The following is a 19,079-nucleotide window of genomic DNA, read 5'->3' on the forward strand; positions in this document are numbered from 1 at the left end:
CCTGCATCAACATCTTGTTATGTATACCTATGAAAATTGCTTTTTTATGGCCTCTCCTTTTTCTAGGTCTATTCTCTATCCTTTCTTTTTGCAAAGCTTCTTCACTTGCACACCAATAGTACACACTCTTCCTTTTTGTTTGTTGTTTAGAGTGAAAGACCTCCTTTGATACACATGTCCTTTTTAGTTACAGAGATTTGTCAACAAAGATTTTTCCATCGAACATTCATGTGACACTTAGCCACATTGTGGATGGTGGAGCCCATAAAAATATCCTTGTGCTCACAAATGGTCCATGTGTTGGATAAATATACATTGAATTCATAAGCGGCGTGTTGCGCTGGCGTATTTTGTAGTCTAACTAACACTGCATGTTATGCACTTTTTGTGGTTTCACAACACCGTTGGTAAATACAAAGAGTTGACCCACAAAACAACAAAACTATGTGTTATGCACTTATCACAATTTCACAGCTCCCTTTGGTCAATGTAGAGAGTTGACCATGAAATAGCGATAGCATTCTTTGTGTCATGCGCTTCTCCTTTCACAATTTTGCAACTACCTTGTTTAGCACAAAATGTTGACATACAAAATAGTGATAAGCCTAAGCACAATGTATTATGCACTTCTCCTATCTCTTGTTGCATTTTCATAGCTACCTTTGGTCAACACAGAGATTTGACCATGAAACAGTGATAGCGATAAACAAAATGTGTTAGGCTATCCCTAGAATAGTATGTTACTAACATGATGTATTGTGCATTACTGCGACTACACACTTTTTGAGTCAAAACAATTTTCTCAATGCCTTACCAAATCAATGGCTTATGTCTTCTTTGTCCAATTGCAAGTCCCACTAACACACTCCATTCTTGCCTTCTATATCTTCTTTATGTTTATTAAGTGCAAATTCCACGCTTATTCAACTTGCTCACATACACTAAAATCTTCTCAACTTCCCTTTGTGAGTTATCTACTTGTGGACACCTTGATCCTTTCCCTCTAGATCATCATATGGTATTGTTGCAGCACCTAGAACTATTTATTCTAAACTTTCACACCAAGATTATTCTTCCTTGAGAACAACATCTTACTCCTTTTGAACTCCTTGTCCAAGATATAAACTACACCAACTCTTTTGCATCTACCCAATACTCATTGTGTAGCATCACTTACTTTTATCAATCCATGCATTTTCTATTGGGCTAATCTTCACTTTGGGACACTTATTGTCTCTACATCTCTCTTCAATGCATCTTCTCAATTGTTAACATCAGTGACAATCTAATGCCAACAGATAAGTGGTGATTACATAAGAAAGTAGGAAAATATAGATTTGATAGTTTTTAATATGTTAAACCAAGAGAAGACAAAACCTTTACATAACTTCAACAATCTAGTGAAAGAAACCAAGGGCTCACAAGCGGTGAGGACCCAAGACATAAAGCCTACTACCAAAAAAATGCTAAACTCGATAAGCTTCAACCATCACTATCAAACCCCCCCAAAAAATAGCTTGACACAAAGACTAAACAAAATAAAACAAGACAAGATACTCTCCCATATGAAGCATGAACTAATGGCTTACCTAGTGGGAGAGAACACCAACTTCCTATCTAGACATATATATTTATCTTTCTTTGAAGAAGAGAGCTTTCTATTCAAACCTTTCCCAAAGGAAATGGTCAAGGATTTCAACATAGTTTTCATGCCTCATCATAATGGAAGTGTCCAAATGTCTCCATTTCATGGTATGCCTCCTTGAAATCTCATCTTGAATATCTTGAAGAGTAGTTGAATTCTTCTTAGTTATCTCCCTATTTTGTGACCTTGGTGCAAGCAGAGGGTACCCTTAGAATTAGCCACTACTACTAACTAGGATATGGAGGAGAAAAACTAGAAGAGAAAGTTCATCTTAACTACATACCTTAGGTGATTTAGAATAAAAAATATTTGGGAGAGAAACCTCTTAAAATGTCCATATAGGGTGATAAACTTCATCAATAGCAGTATCACATCCTTCCAGATACCAGGTGGGTCATACCTTTTGAAATTTCTTTGGAGACGGGCCACATTCTCCCCTAGACTGAGAAATATTATAAACTATTCTTTGTAGTTACCCTTAGGATTTTTTTGAAAGACTTTCCTTCCATAGCCAACCTAGTGAGAACAACAATAAACTCCACTAACATGGTAAACTTCACCTTTCCCACTTGGAATTCACTATCCTTCCAAGACTAGGCAATTGATATAAAATCGAAGGAGGAAAACCCTTCATACCCTCAACATAGTTGGTGAGATTAACGTCCACCACTTTCTCCCAAAGGGTATTATTCTCTTAAATTTTGCATGGCTATCAAGCTCCATTTAAATTAAATCTTCTCTCATAGTTAACACAATAAAACCAGAGCTAGGGGCCTAGACAAAATTATACAAACCAGGATTGGGAAAAGAAAATTAGGAGGGATATTAGAGATTTCGCTTTCCCTACATTTTAAAGCTCAAGTCCACCTCAAGATATGATAGAAGTACACCATAAATAGAATATCAAGTAAAAAGGTGACTTTAAAATCTTTAGGACTCATAGGTTTACTTTTCCTCATTTATCATGGTATGTATTTTAACAGGTAAATCATGCAGATCCATCCAAACTTTAATCCCATCAGAGAAGGAGCCCAGGTTGGGTAACTTGTTAGCTGTTTTATTACCTCATTTGATTATGTGTGGAAACACCATGTGGTCTAAAGTGGTAGAAACACCTTTACTGGGTCTCAATTGATCTAGGTTATGGACCGACTTTAATGTAATGTGTGGATAGGACCTATTGATGTATTTTCGAGATGTCTTATGTGTTGATATTATTTTTTTGGTCTAAGGCTGACATGATTTGTAATTATGTAATTGGTTTATTGTCTGGTGGCCAGCCTAATTGTTTATGGTCGAGAGTTTGTATATATAGATGTAAGATCTCATTGTAGATCATCGTGGTTATTGTTAGAGGTCATGGTCAACTAATGTAATGTGTGAATAATGTAATATCATTCAGGAAGAGGAGTTGGTCAATCATTGCAGATCGAATTGGGTTTATGTAAGAGGATTTAGTCCTCTGGTATTGAGCTTAAACCATAACTATACTCAGGCATAAATAATGCTATCTTTTGCAGTTCAACACTTCTCTAGATTTTAGTCTGGATTTCTATGTAGTTAGTGAGACTCCTTTTGTGATGAGTAATGTGCTCTAGGTTGTTGGCCTTCCTACAAGTGCAGACCCCTCAATTGTAATTCACATGCTTACTGCAGAAGTATTATTTGACTGTGGGTAAGCTTCCCACTGTGGTTTTTTCCCTTTATCAAGTTTTCCACATACAATTCTTGGTATCATGTGGATGGTATTTATTCTATGATTATTCTTTATACTTAATTGGTTAAACTGCTATTCTGGTATTAATGTTTTGGGTTCTGGTATTAAAGTTTAAATTTCTAATGGTTTCCGGTAATCTATGACAACTGATTCACCTCCCCTCTCAGTTGTCTTTCGATTATTTGAATTGTCTAACAATTAGTAGAAAAGATTTGGTTCTCTCTACTGAAAGATTAGCCACTTGAGGAAGATCCTATAGAGACTAACAGTTCAAGTTCATCCAGTTCTTCTGGAGCTATCTTTTGAAAGGATATTCTAAGGCTTGATGGAACAAATTACATAATATGGAAGATTAGGATTGAGACTCATCTAAGATGTCTTGGCAAGGAGATTTGGGAGATCACACAGAATGGTGTCACACCCTATAATCTAGGATCCAACAATCCTCCTCTGGCAAACCTAGATAAAGAGCTTGAGAATGATTGTAGAATAAGAGAAGTCCTCTTGTGTGCACTTTTTGATTAGCAAATAATGGGATTAACCAAAAAATCATCTGGAAAGACTATATGGGATAATTTGGAGACTCTTAATGAAGCTGACCCTATAGTGAAGACTACTAAACTTGATGGTTACCAGGTGAGATATGAAAACCTGAAGATGGAAAAAGATGAAAGGATTACTGGATTCATGGAAAGGGTAAATGAGATTATTATGGGAATTCAATGTTGTGGTGGAACTTTGAGTGAAGATAAAAAAATTTTAAAGTCCTAAGAGCCCTACCACCGGATTACAAAATGAAGGCTACTACTATCAATGAATTGAGAACAATGGCTAATACAACTATCAAAAGAGATACTTTGGTTGGGAAACTATCTACTTTTGAGGTTGAAGAATCTAGACCTTCTAGAGTTGTGAAGTTTGAACCTGCTTTTCATGCATCTACATCTACAACCAGTAAGAAAGACTGGAAAGATTTGTATCCAAAGGAATTAGAAGATATGAAAAGAGAAGATGATGAGTTTGAGAAACTTGAAGCACTATTTGCTAGAAGAGTACCTAAAGGACTGGTAGGAAGTAAGTATGAAGGAAAAGGACCTTTTAAATGTTTTGCATGTAATAGGATTGGTCATTTTATATCTAGATGTCTTGAAAGAAATTCAATATTTGAAGAAAGAGTTCGAATATCATTTAAACCTAACCCTGGATATCAGAACAAGTATAAATAAAAGAAAAACAAAGACAAATCATGCTACATAGAGGATAAGGAAGACATTACTGATTTTGATGATGAGCCAGAAGAAGACTCTGCTAGTAGATCGGGTAATGGGAAGGAATGGGTGTTCCTAGCTATCAAGGAAGATGATCTGGCATTGGAAGACAATGTACCTGAAGAGAAGGCACTTGTTGCTAAAATTCAAGACAAGGATGAATGGGTAATTGACAGTGGTTGTTCACATCATATGACTGGAAATAAAGGGAAGTTTCTATCTTTGAAAGAATTTGATGGTGGTCCAGTTAGATTTGGAGATGACAAGGCATGTATGATCAAAGTAAAAAGAACCATATCATTGGATGGTAGGAACAATACTAACAATGTTTATTATGTTGAAGGTTTAAGGCATAATATTTTGAGTATAGGACAATTGGTAGATAAGGAATTTAAATTATAGTTCAAGGATGGAAGATACAAAATCATTAACAAATCTAGTTCAGAGATAGAAAATGGTACACAGACAAAAGGTAATATATTTCATTTGAACTCTGGTGAGAAGACATGTTTGATTACACAAATTGATGAGAGTTGGATATGGCATAAAAGAATGTGTCATGTGAATTTTAATTGCATTGTGAAGATCAGTTCAACTAAGGCAGTTAGGGATATACCTAAGATTATCAAGCCCTATAATCCGGTATGTAAAGAATATCAAATGGCCCTTCTAGAGTACACAAGATAAATGAAACGATGCTCTTCATCTTATTCATACCGATTTGTGTGGCCCTTCTAGAGTTAAAATTTTTCAAGGTGATAGATATTTCATGCTAATTATTCATGATTATTATAGAATGATGTGGGTTACTTTTCTAAAAGAAAAATCTGAAGCATTTGAGAAGTTTAAGATCTTTAAGGCTAAAGTGGAAACTGAGATAGGATTGAAGATTAAATGTTTGAGATCAGATCATGGTGGAGAATTCATACCCAGTGAGTTTAATAAATTTTGTGAAAAGCATGGTATAAGAAGACAATTTTCTGCTCCCCGAACACCTTAGCAAAATGGAGTTGTGGAAAGGAAGAGCATAACTATCTTGGATGTTGCTAGAAGAATGATGATGGAAGATAGTCTACCTTATATCTAATGGAGAGAAGCAGTAAGCACAATGATTTATATATTCAATAGAGTACATGTCAAAGGAGACACCAGTAAGACACCTTATGAATTATGGTTTGGCAATACACCTACAGTTAAGTATTTTAGAATTTTTTGTAGTAAATGTTATATTAGGAGAGATGATATCATTGGGAAATTAGATCCTAGATGTGATGAAGGCATATTTCTTGGTTATTATAATGAAAGCAAAGCATATAGATGTTATAGCAAGAGATTGCAAAGAATTGTAGAGAGTGATAATGTCAAAGTAGATGAGCTTAACAGAAGTCAAATCAAAGTTTATGAGAAGGAATCGGCAATAAAAATGATTATATCGGAACTAGTAGCACCTTTACTAGATAGAGAGTTGAACTAGTTACTCTGGCAGTATCGAAGAACTCTACGGTAACTGAAGAATAGGGAAGAGGAACATAAAGTCTGAAGACTCCTAGGTATGTGAGATTGAATAATTCTGAAGATCAGATCATTGGGGATAAGAACAATGGAGTGATCACAAGAAGAAGACTGACAACTAATGAGGTATGTTTAATTTCACAAGTTGAACCGGTATCAGTAATTGAGGCATGTAAAGATGAATATTGGTTGAAAGCTATCGAAGAAGAATTAGATCAGATTGAGAAAAATAACACATGGACCTTGGTTCCCCGGCCTAAAAATAAAAAATTTATTGGAACTAAATGGGTTTTTAGGAATAAATTGAATGAGGATGGTCAAGTTATAAGGAATAAGGATAGATTGGTTTGTAAAGGATATTCTCAAAAGGAAGTAATTAATTATGGAGAGACTTTTGCACCTGTATCGAGGATTGAAGATGTAAGATTATTTCTTGCCTATGCTACTTATAAAAACTACAAGGTTTATTAGATGGATGTTAAATTTGCATTTTTGAATGGGGATCTTGATGAGGAAGTTTATATTGAGCAACCTGATAGTTTTTCACTATCAGATGATACAGATATGGTTTGTAGGTTAAGGAAAGCTTTATATGGATTGAAACAAGCACCTAGAGCTCGGTATGCAAGGTTGGATAAATATCTTTTGAAGCTTGGTTTTACTAAGGGAAGTGCTAACAGTAATTTATATTATAAGATCACTAATTATCATATACTAATTATTGAAGTATTTGTTGATGACACTATTTTTGGAGGTGAAGATAAGTTATCCATAGAATTTTTGAAGAATATGGAGAAAGAATTTGAGATGAAATTTTTCTTAGGTTTCCATAATTACTCAAATTGACAAAGGTATTTCCACCTGTCATACTAAATATGCTAAGAAATGGTTGAAGAAATTTGTTATGGGAGATTCTAAACCATTAAGTATTCCTATGGTTACAAGTGAGAAATTGACAAGAAAAGATGTTTCTGCATTGATAAATCCTACAAGATACAAATCTGTGATTGGAGGTCTAGTTTATTTGACTTATACTAGGCCTAACATTATGAATGATGTTTGTATTGTTTCAAGATTTCAAAGTGATCCTAGAGAAAATCATGAGATGGCAGTGAAAAGGATTTTTAGATACTTGCAAGGTACATCAAAATATGGTTTGTGGTACCCCAAGGATGATAACTTTAATTTATGTGTATATACAGATCCTGATTGGGTTGGAGATGTTGATGACCGGAAAAGTACTTCTGGTGGAGCTTTCTTTCTTGGAAATAATTTGGTTTCATGGATCAACAAGAAATAGTCATGTACTTCTTTATCTACTACTGAAGTTGAGTATGTTGCTGCTGCTACTAACTATTCACAAGTTTTATGGATGAAGCAAATGTTGAAACATATAAAAGTGGATTGTGATGCACCAGTAGTTATTCACTATGATAACTCTGCTACTATGGATATATCAAAGAGTCCAACATTTCATTATAAAATAAAGAACATATCTATCAAGTATAACTTTTTGAAGGAAAAGGTGGAAACGAATGAAGTTAGATTGTTTTATGTTAACACTAAAGAGAAGATTGCAAATATTTTCACTAAACCTTTGCCCAAGGAATCATTTGAGTACTTGAGAGATAGATTGGGAATTTCTTCCCCTCTAGTAGAGACTTGATTGATGTGCTTTTGCATCAGTCCAAAATGCACTATCAGAGATTCTATTCACTCTGACACTGATGTGGGATGCTACTACTTGGGGGGAGTAGCTAGCTTTGAGATTTAGTGGTTTATTTTTTTTTTTGTTTGATATTTTTGTCCGATTTCTGGCATTGATGTCAAAGGGGGAGTGATATTGATGTGAAAAAGAAAAAGAAAGAAAGTGAAAATGAAAAAGAAAGGGGGAGTGATATTGTTGTGAAAAAGGAAACCAAATTCAAAGCTTTACAGAGATATTATTCACAGGGGGAGATATTGATATTCAGAGCAGGATGTGTGAGATTGTTGGTTGTCTTTCATTGTGGGGCTTGTTTGGCATTTCTTGGTACTTAGATGTTTTTCACATCTAGTAATTTCATCAATGCCAAACGGGGAGATTATTAGCCATTTGGTGGAATTGATTATGTGTTGCATTGATGTTTTGTTATTGATGCCAACACTAGTTGTTTGGATGCTTTACGGGCAACCTTCTGGTCCTGATAGTTTGAATGGTTTCTAGTTAACTTGGACCTGGCATGATACAATAGGCTCTAGTATAGTTTGGTGATGGAATTGGCTTGTTCATGATACTCATGCTTATATTTGAATAGTTACTTTTGATCTAGTAATCGGATGCTATCCTGCTTACCTAGAAGCTTGGTTTCTGGTTTTGACGAGGGTTTCCCCGGTAGAGCATTTGATGGAGATCTTTGATGAATTGCATAAGTGGTGTTGATGTAGCTTCTGGTAGAGTTCCAAGATGTTGTTGGTAGTCATGTTCGAGACTTGGTGGATGAAGATCATTGTTGTAGCATGTGGACCTATAATGGGTACCGGTTGATCTAGGTTATGGACTGTCTTTAATGTAATGTGTGGATAGGACCTATTGATGAATTTCCAGGATGTCTTATCTGTTGATGTTATTTGTTTGGTCTCAGGCCGACATGGTTCGTAATTATGTAATTTTTTTATTATCTGTTAGCCGACCTAATTGTTTATGGTTGAGGGTTTGTATATATATATGTAAGATCTCATTGTAGATCATCATGGTTATTGTTAGAGGTCATGGTCAAGGAATGTAATGTATGAATAATGTAATATCATTCAAGTAGAGGAGTTGGTTGATCATTGGAGATCGAATTGGGTTTATGTAAGAGAATTTAGTCTTCTGGCATTGACCTTAAATCAGAACTATACTCAGGCAAAGGAGATTTTATCTTTTATAGTTCAACACTTCTCCAGATTGTAGTTTGGATTTCTATGTAGTTAGTGAGGCTCCTTTTATGATGAGCAGTGTGCTCTAGGATGTTGGTCTTGCTACAAGTGCAGGCCCCTCAATTGTAATTCACATACTTACTATAGAAGTATTTTTTGACTTTGGGTTGGCTTCCCACCATGGTTTTTCCCTTTATCGGGTTTTCCACATACAAATCTCCGTTTCATGTGGATGTTATTTATTCTTTGATTATTGTTTATGCTTAATTGGTTTAACTTCTATTCCAATATTATTATTTTGGGTTTCGGTATTAAAGTTTACATTACTAATGCTTCTGGTAATTTGTGATAGTTGATTCACGCCCCCCCTTCTCAGTTGTCTTCTGGTTATTTGAATTGTCTAACAATTACAATACTTAAATGACACTTAGAACACTTAAAGGACACTTTCAATACTTAGAACATTAAATGACACTTACAAGACTTAGACCATTAAATGACACTTACAAAATTTAATAACACTTACAACACTTACAACTACAATAAATTGGGTAGAATATTAAAGGACACATACAACACTTAAATGACATAGAGCACTTAAATACCACTTACACCACATAATGACACTTCAACAATTAAATGACACTTAGAATATTGAATGAGTATGTAAGGGATAATATATGTAGATAGTAACTTAAAACTCCATAGAAAAATGAAGATAGTTGTAGGTATAAACAAAGGAACAAAATGATATTTTTAGGTATACAACTAGGATTCCTATGTGATAACGTAGGTGAATTTTGATGTGGGCACATAAACATTACAACACTAGAATGGTACTTACAATATTAAATGAGGATCCATTGAAAGGGACTGTGGGGATGAATGGAAATAATAACTTAAAACTACGTATATAACTAAAAACAACATAGGTGGAACGATATAATCAAACTAGGTAGAACGTTATAATATGCTTAAAACCCTCACTTAATAGTTACCATGTTGAATGACACTTACAAAAACAATAATAAACAAATATAGATAGTTGTAGACATATCTAATATAAATGAACATTTATTCAAACAAGATAGAAATAGAATGTGGAGAATGCATGGAACAAAAAGGTTTTTTTTCTCATAATCAACTACACTTCCACCAAAAATTATACTACTGCCACCGTTCAAATGATGAAATTAGGATAGATTTGGGGTTGAGCATAGAAAAGAACATAAATAATTATATGTTAAATTTGAATGGATGTCATGGCTAGTTGACTTGGCTGCATTTATGATATGTGGATTGCTTATTTAGTTTGGAGAAGTTATTCCTTTTTTTCCTACTATTTTGATTATGTTTTTAGATATATTTATGGCATTTTAAAGTACCCATTAATGGTAGACTTGTTTGTTTTGATTGATTGCTTGTAACATGCTACGCGCATATAAGTTGTGTCCTACTATTTTTATTGCTTCAATAGTGACCTTACAACATCTTATTGATCAATGTAGGTTGAGGTGAGCACTAGTTGAGCGCTTGACTATGGTTAATGGGACACCATGTTTTGAATTTTGTTTGAAAAGCTTTGTGAATATAGAATACATCAAGTAGCACTAGATCTAATTTCACCTTGTGATGAGATAGAGTGCCTTAGTTCATGATGACATGTAGTCACCTTTTGCTGGATATGTAATCAAAATTGGGCAATCAAGGGACATTTGTGAGGACACTTGATCATTTTTGTTTTACGTAGATACTTGGCATTTAATATTATGATTATTTTACTACCACCATCGATCAAAAATGGGTTCTGATAGTTCTTTTCTTAAATTGATCTAACTTGAGAAACTATACTTAATGGATGGTATTTAGGATATTATAGGCCTATTATAGTACATTTTTTATGTGTACAATGTGATCTACATTATCAAATATTAGTTTTGACATGTATTAACTACTTATACTCCACTATAAGGCCTAAAATCTTCCACATTATCTCGACTTCACGTTCATGCTCCACTTCTAACCCATCTCCACTAGTGCTTCACACAATAAGACATTGAAAAGTCAACAAAAATAGAATGAACTAATGCCACTCATTATCCCTTCAGTTAGTGCCTACAACGGCACTTTCAAAAAAAGAAAGAATGCATATTAATAATGGTGTGTCCACTCTAAAAGTTGCTACTGTAAAGAAATAAAGAAGGAATGTAAACAATTGGATTTCACTAATGTGATAATTAATATTGTAGCACATAGGTTTAGTAAGGTGCATTCAAGTAGATTAAATCCCTTATCATTATTTATTCATCATCTTAAATCATTAAAAATTATTTAATAATAAATTAAACACTAAATTTAATAATAAATTAAACACTTGATTGTCAGTTGAAAAATATCAATCTATTTAATTACAATCAAAAAGGATTTTTAATTACATTTTATTTAATAAAATAATATAATTCAATAGAAAATGCAGTTTACCCTACATACATATTCTTATCTTCAACCCTAATTATGAATATGTTCTCCCGTTTTTCACTTTTTGAAATTTACTACTGCTAACATTTTGTTCTATTCATAAAGATAGTTAATCAATATCTCTGGTTTAAGATTATCAATCCATAACATTGAATGAAAATCCTATCAGTAAATACACCCTCTTAAATGAAGCCACAGAATTGAATGAGAATAGGAGGTTGTTGCTATCTTTATCTCATTCACTTTGATATTTATAAAAAAACTTGGTAGACATATTTTCTCTCCATAAAAATATGGGACCACATATTATATGTGACAAAAGCTTTAAATGCAATAAAATAAATAGAATAAAATGAAAGCTCCCTACAATTTATCCATCGAAATTTGAATTTATATATTCAAGCTATCTCAAAATTAGAGCGTTCTATTTCCAATAGATATCATCATGGGTCCATTGATATGAGACTAACTGGAAATCCCTATGTAAAAAAGAGATGTAATGGAAGTAACCTATCCCATGCACGATAAGTAAGCTCTGTGTGATGCCATTTTTTGTATTCGAATTAATTCCCCGGTTGAGACCTTTGTTGCAAAAGAAGTGCGAACACAGGAGAGCTTACTCAGATTTTTTCAATACCACCTATTCCATTATTTTTGGCAATGTACATTGATTTTTCAATGACACCTTAACACTGGGGAAGCATGGCTCTTAATTCTAAAGAAAAAGCTTCCACACTAAAGGGTTACGAAATAGTGTGTATATAAATTATTCTCTTTCATCGCCAAATTCATGACAGAAACCCATTCCAATAGTGTGATTACTTCACAAACAAAATGTTTACGTAACTGAATTTTTCGAATATTTTGTTTTTGATTACCTGAACGATCAGAAATATTCTTTGGCTGACAGTTTATAGTGCAGCATTTTATTGGCTTTTGTTGTGATAGACGTACTCACCAGTGCATTTTTATTGTATATGTTTTTAGTAAAATTTTAATAATGAATATATTAATTGAGATAACATCAACACTTCTACTAATATTAGGATCATTATTTCTTTCATTTTATTCAATTCTTTTAATGGCTGTGGCACTGTATTTAATACTTTTTTTTCATATTAATTTTTTTTTAAAAGAGTGTTTAATAAAAATGGGTATTTAATTAAGATATATTAAATGAAGAATATTTTTTAAAATTTAATAATATTTTTAATTAAAATATAATATATAAGAATATCTAATGCACATATACTATAATTGTAGTTTTAATAGTTTTGAAAAAATATACATTCATAAAAAATTTAAACCTCTTGTAAATTTATATTTATCTCAAAATAAGATTTATAATTTCCCTTGATTAGTATTATTAATAAAAAAGTATTCTTCCATTAAAAATATTTTCTTATATATGTTTGCTATTATAATATTTACACTTCAATATAAATCTATGCCTATTAGGGAGTCAAGGATTGTTCACAAGGATAACAACAACATGATTTAACATCACAGCTTGTGATGAATGACCAAATAATTCTTAATTTAAATTAACACAACTCTATTATAAAATAAATAAATTCTAAATTTAAAATGACTTAATGTAAAATAGATTAACTCTAAAGAAAATTAAGGTAGCTCTTAATTTAATATAAATCTATAGTAAAAATTGAAACCAAAAAAATAATGAATGTTATTGTTTCCAAAAGTAAGTTCAAAATTATGTTAAAAAATAAAATATAATTATAAATGTATTTAAAATATCTATATTAATATAAATACTAAATAATTTTGTTAAAAATTAAACATCAAATTTAAGTGATAATTTATTCCAAAATTTGTTGACTTGTTTTACTTTTATTATTATTATTATCATATGAACAAACTATACATAATTTTTCATCATTTAAAATTAATTTTTTAGCTTTTAATTATACACATTACAATTTTTCTAGTCTTATTTCTTTTGTTACACTTTTAGTTAGGTTAGAGGATAAAAATGTAGATTAGGACTTAGCTGTGTTTTATACATGACATAATGGGAAGAAATTATTTGACAAATAAGAGCATTAAAATTAAAAAAATTGGTATCATGTCTTATTAATTATATATAGAATTTGTTTATGGTATACGATTTAAGAAGATGTATGGCTTTGTATTCTTACTATCCATCCTCTATAGTAAATCTATAGATTGTGTTTTTGTGAATAAATATATTATTTGAGAAGTTGAAATTATTGATCTTTCATAAATGGTTCTTCATCTCTTAATAGTTATAATTTTGCTTATGTTTTATGATAAGAGGTTGCATTTAATAAAATGTCTATAAAAGATGTTGAACACACCATATGATTGAGAAAGGGGGTTTGAATATGTAGAAACCTTAAAACAATCTACTTATGATCTTTTAAACATATAACCACAATTAACTTATTGTTGCAATTATGAAGCATGAAAGCACAAAGCACACCATACATAAGAACACCATATTTACATGGAAAACCATAAACTAGGAAAAACCATGATAAGAATTGTCTTGAGGGGTAAATTAAGCATAAATAACATAATCGGATATAAAATAGTGAATCACAACTCTAAATCTAATCACTATTACTCCTAAATAACAACAGAATAATGCAAGATCAATTGAAATAAAGAATGAATTCTAAATTAAACTCCCTCAATTGATGTAACAAAGCTTCCATTGCTCTTCTCCTTAGTTGTTGTAGAATTGGCTCTTATGTATTGCGCTGATTTCATGCATAGATTAGACAACTATTTTGAAAACTAATTTGTGGAAATCATGTTTTATTTATAGATTTTCAACACAGAAGGGGTGAGGATTTGAACTCAAGTCCTGATTGATAGTCAACTGATTTAGACTGATCAGTGAACTCATCTTCATTGATTTGTTAACTGGTTTGATTAATTTGTTAATAGGACAGAATGGGGTCAACTGAATAGATTAGCTAGTGGACTGAATAGATTATCTAGTTGAATGAGTTGATTGAAGAGATGACTTAACCTATTGGAGAGATAAGTGGATTGATTAATCAATAGACTGAATAGATGGATTAGTCACAAAAGCTGATTTGGAGTGAAAAATGGGGGATTGATGAATTAACTAATTTAACTAATTAGTCAACTAATTTGATCAATCAATAATGATTTCAACGTGTGTTGTAAGATTTTTTAATTTTCATTTTCAATTTGGATTTCAATTTAGACTTTCGAATGCTGAAATGCACATGAAATTTATTGAAATGGGATGAAATTCAAATTTGGGAAAATGTGAATTTGAGAGATTTAGAATTAAATGAAATTCACATTTTGGAAATATGAATTTGAGAGAAATGAAATTAGATGAAATTAATTGAAATTTGAATTTGGGGAATTGGAGGAATAAGTTAATAAATTTAAATAATGAAATTATTTAAATATTAGAAATAGAATTAATATTTAATTAATATTTAGGAAAGGATTAATTGATTGATTAATTAAAGGATAGAAATTCTATAATTGATAATGTGGAAAAGTGATGATTGATTCAATTCAACTTAATTTAATAATTAAAGAATTACTTAATTAATAAGATGAATAATTAGTGTGCGATTAATGAGACATTTTTAGGTGTCTACAAGAATCACACTCGTAATATGTATATAATAGATTGTAAATTTTTAAGCACAAGGCCAAGGAACTCACTACAGTTGACTAGACTTGTAAAACTGAGCTGCACAACCTTAGCCCATGATATAAGGGATTTTCAATACTAAGACTAACTATCTCAAGGCGAGGTACAAAGAACTACACAAGCTACCAAAAGGAACAAAGGTATAGGGAATAGATGAATTGAAATGAAAAATATGTCTTGATCATGAAGTTCTCCTTGAACCACTATGTGAAGTGACCAATATCATGGAAAACACATATGATTTCAACCACTATCTCAAAATATTATCATAATGAAGATATCATCATCAAATCTCTTCATAGGCTGACTTTTACACTTTTGCTACCCCAAATCTACTTACACATTATTCACTTCCACTTTACATAGTTTCAAACACTTCCCATACCTCTGTAAGGAAAGTGGAGTGTAGAAATACCTTCCTAAATGTCAATTTCTTAGAGGAGAGAAGCGGGATTATTTTAATCCAAATTATAGTTAACAAGATACATAATGGAAAGAAAAAGGAGTAACATGAAAAATCAAAATCACAAAGAAGTACACCAAAATTCATGAGGGAAAACCTTACCAGTGAAAAAACACACACACCAAAGAAATATCTCTTCTATTACAGTAAAAACTAATTTACATACAAGTTACAAATTTCAAGCTCTGATCTAGTTTTTATTCTGGCAGCAATTTAGAAGATTACATTGATAATCAGTTTATGATTCAGCATCCAACTAAATCAGCAATTAGCCATCCTCAAACTAACTGACCAACCTCTACAACCGTTTCTTTAGATGTTTATATGTCTATCAAAAAATGGTTTGATTCAGTTCCCATAGCTGTAACTGTTGAACTTCATCAAACTACTGATAACATGCAGTGTTTTCTATATCGCATCCTTTGAGTCATTCCATCTTAGACCAATCATCGCCATAGAACTCAACAAGTTGTTTCGCAGTCGGCCATGGTGCCCATCTCTTTCACTCTTAACTTATTGGTAGTAGTCACTTTTATACCTCTCAGGATGACGTGAAGAGTGAATCTCCTTGCATCTCTGCTACCTCGTATGACTTCCTACATGCTCTTCTTTCAGCTATGGGGTAGCAAGGAAAGCAAGTCTCCTTGCCTCCTCGTTAACCTACAGGACTTATTGGGAACCCTTAGATACCTTGCAGGGTGGCGAGGATAGTAAGCCTCCTTACTTCTCTCTCTCTCCCATTATCTCATAGCACCATTATCAAGCCATTTTTTACCACGCAGGGTCGTGGGGAAGTCCAATACCTCGCTAACCTGTGATACTCTTCCCCATGCGCTTCTCAAAGCCGCAAGGTGGTGAGAAAGATAATCTATCATATCCCCCACTATCCCATGACACTTGCTTTGAGGTCCTTAGTGCCTCATGGCATGGTAGGAAGACCAAGTCTTCTTTCTTCCCACTATCTTGCGACCTCAATCGCCTTAGTCTCTACTTGCATGAGGTACAAAAAGAGGTAATTCCTTCCTTTCTTTCCATCTCGTGTGACTATGACTTTGACTGACCTATAAAAAAACAAGTTATTAAGTCACCTTTGGAGTTGGCTAATAACAAATATGTTTTACATACTCAACACAAACATCCATGCATCTTTACATACAATATTATTCATTAAAACCCTCAATTACGTTGACCATAAGTAAAATATACATAAATTACACAAAGTGGGCCACTTAGATGAATAAAACCAAATTTAGTCCACTACAATAGATTAAGGAGGTCAAAACATATCACAATACATCTCATTATGTCGATTCGGATGATCTTCACATGCTAACACATCCTTCAAAGTCAACATCAAATGAATAATATAGATAAAATATAAAGCATGTTAACCAGTTGACCCACCAAGCATTCTCCAACACAAAATGCATACTATAGATATACACATATCATGGTGAGAGCCATACAAATATCCAAAATTAACCTCCTATGCATATACAAACCAAAAGAGCATGATCCAAATAAGATAAAATGATTGGGTAAGCAAAAGCTAACACAACTAAATATGTCAAACATAGAATAACATAAATATATTTCAAAATCATACCATTAGAAAACTGAATTGAAATAGTGCGTGAACCAAATTAATATGTCCTCCAAGCCACAACTCTTCAATCATCATATCCGAGAAATACCAAGCATTCTTTGAACTATTTTGATGACAACCTTACTATAAAAAACAACAACCAACTAATTATATCTAGAAACAAAAACAATAGAGGTCCTAAAAACCTAATAGTGTATCATCTATAAAATAAAGACATTTATATATAGAACCAAAATCTATAAACATCACAAACTAGTGGAATGCAAACAATTCTTCCACTAAAATATTAATTACTCTTTCCTACATATTCAAACTTCCACTACTCTAGATTTTTGGAAAGACCCCATACTTACTCAAAATCATCACCAGATAACTTACTAACATCTAAACATGCATTTATAGACCATATACAATATCCATATTGTCATTCTCTATGAAGTGTACTTGTACCTGTAACCACAATGCACTCAATAAATCATTACAAGCATGGTTAGAAGATTTAAATCAAAGAAAGACAAAATCATAGCTAATCAACTTATCGCCTCCTAGTAAATGCGAGTATGAAAATGCTCTCAGATCTAATTATGCATATTCTAGTGACTTGACTACACTTAGATGGAGGATTTAAATGATGCAAATGCATGATCTAGCAATAATAGCATGATTTAAGCTACATGATAAGCAAATTAAGGTAAGATTTAAGCTAAAATTGAGCATGAGAACATTGTAAAAATTGATAAACTATAAGCTAGATGCCTATAATAACAATGCATAAGATGAAAATGAGATGGGATGCAAAAATGATATGAAATTGGGACATGAAATTGGGATATGAAATTGGGACCAATATTACTCCAAAATGAGGTCTATTTATAGGATTTCCAAGTCTAGGGGTGATGTGGCAAGAATCAATGGTCAAGATTGATCTGAATATATCAATGGTTAAATTAGAGGAGGATGGCAAAGGGGGTTGGATTAAAGGGAACATCTGTGATCTCTATGGTGACAAGTGTCAAGAGGCTTCTAGAAGGGTTGGATGAAAGGGAACACTTAGTGACAAGTGTCACAAAGGTTCTAGAAGATGTTGGATGAAAGGGGACATGGTGGTAGGTAGAATGGGTTAGGTTTAGGAATGGTTAGGTTTAGGAGTGGTAGAAGTTAGGACAATTTGAATTTAAAAATTCAAATAATATGAAAAGGATAATTAATCTCAACAACTCATGAATTTGATTTGTTTTAATTAATTAGGATTTAGAAGAAATGATTTTGATAGAGAGAATTAATTAATTTGAATTAATTAATTAAAGGGGTGAAATGAAATGAACCTATTTAATAAATCCTTAGATTTATTAATAAGTAGATGAAAGGGGAAATTTAATCAAACTGCTTAGTGAATTTAATTAAATTGGGGAGGGAGATTAATTAAATAATTGCTTATTCAATTAATTATCTTTAGACCATTTTTAGGTGTATACACACATAATTAACCAACTACAACTACCTCTTTGATTATGCACAACACTAACTATGACATTAATGAAAATGCTAGATAATTTTGACATCAATGAAAACACAACTCAACAGATATCAAGTTTTTAACATTCTCCACCTTCACATTGATGGCAACACTTGTACCACCATAAAAAACCTCTCTTTGATGTACTAAACTCTCTACCCCTTTGATGTCAAAGACAAAGGTCACACAACTACAAACAATAACTTCTACCCATTTTGAATTGAGTTTATGTCTTAGTTCATGGAATAACTTAGATAACTACAACAAGATTTGATTGATGAATAG

This window comes from Cryptomeria japonica, chromosome 5, assembly GCF_030272615.1.
Source record: "Cryptomeria japonica chromosome 5, Sugi_1.0, whole genome shotgun sequence".
NCBI classification, from domain to species: domain Eukaryota; kingdom Viridiplantae; phylum Streptophyta; class Pinopsida; order Cupressales; family Cupressaceae; genus Cryptomeria; species Cryptomeria japonica.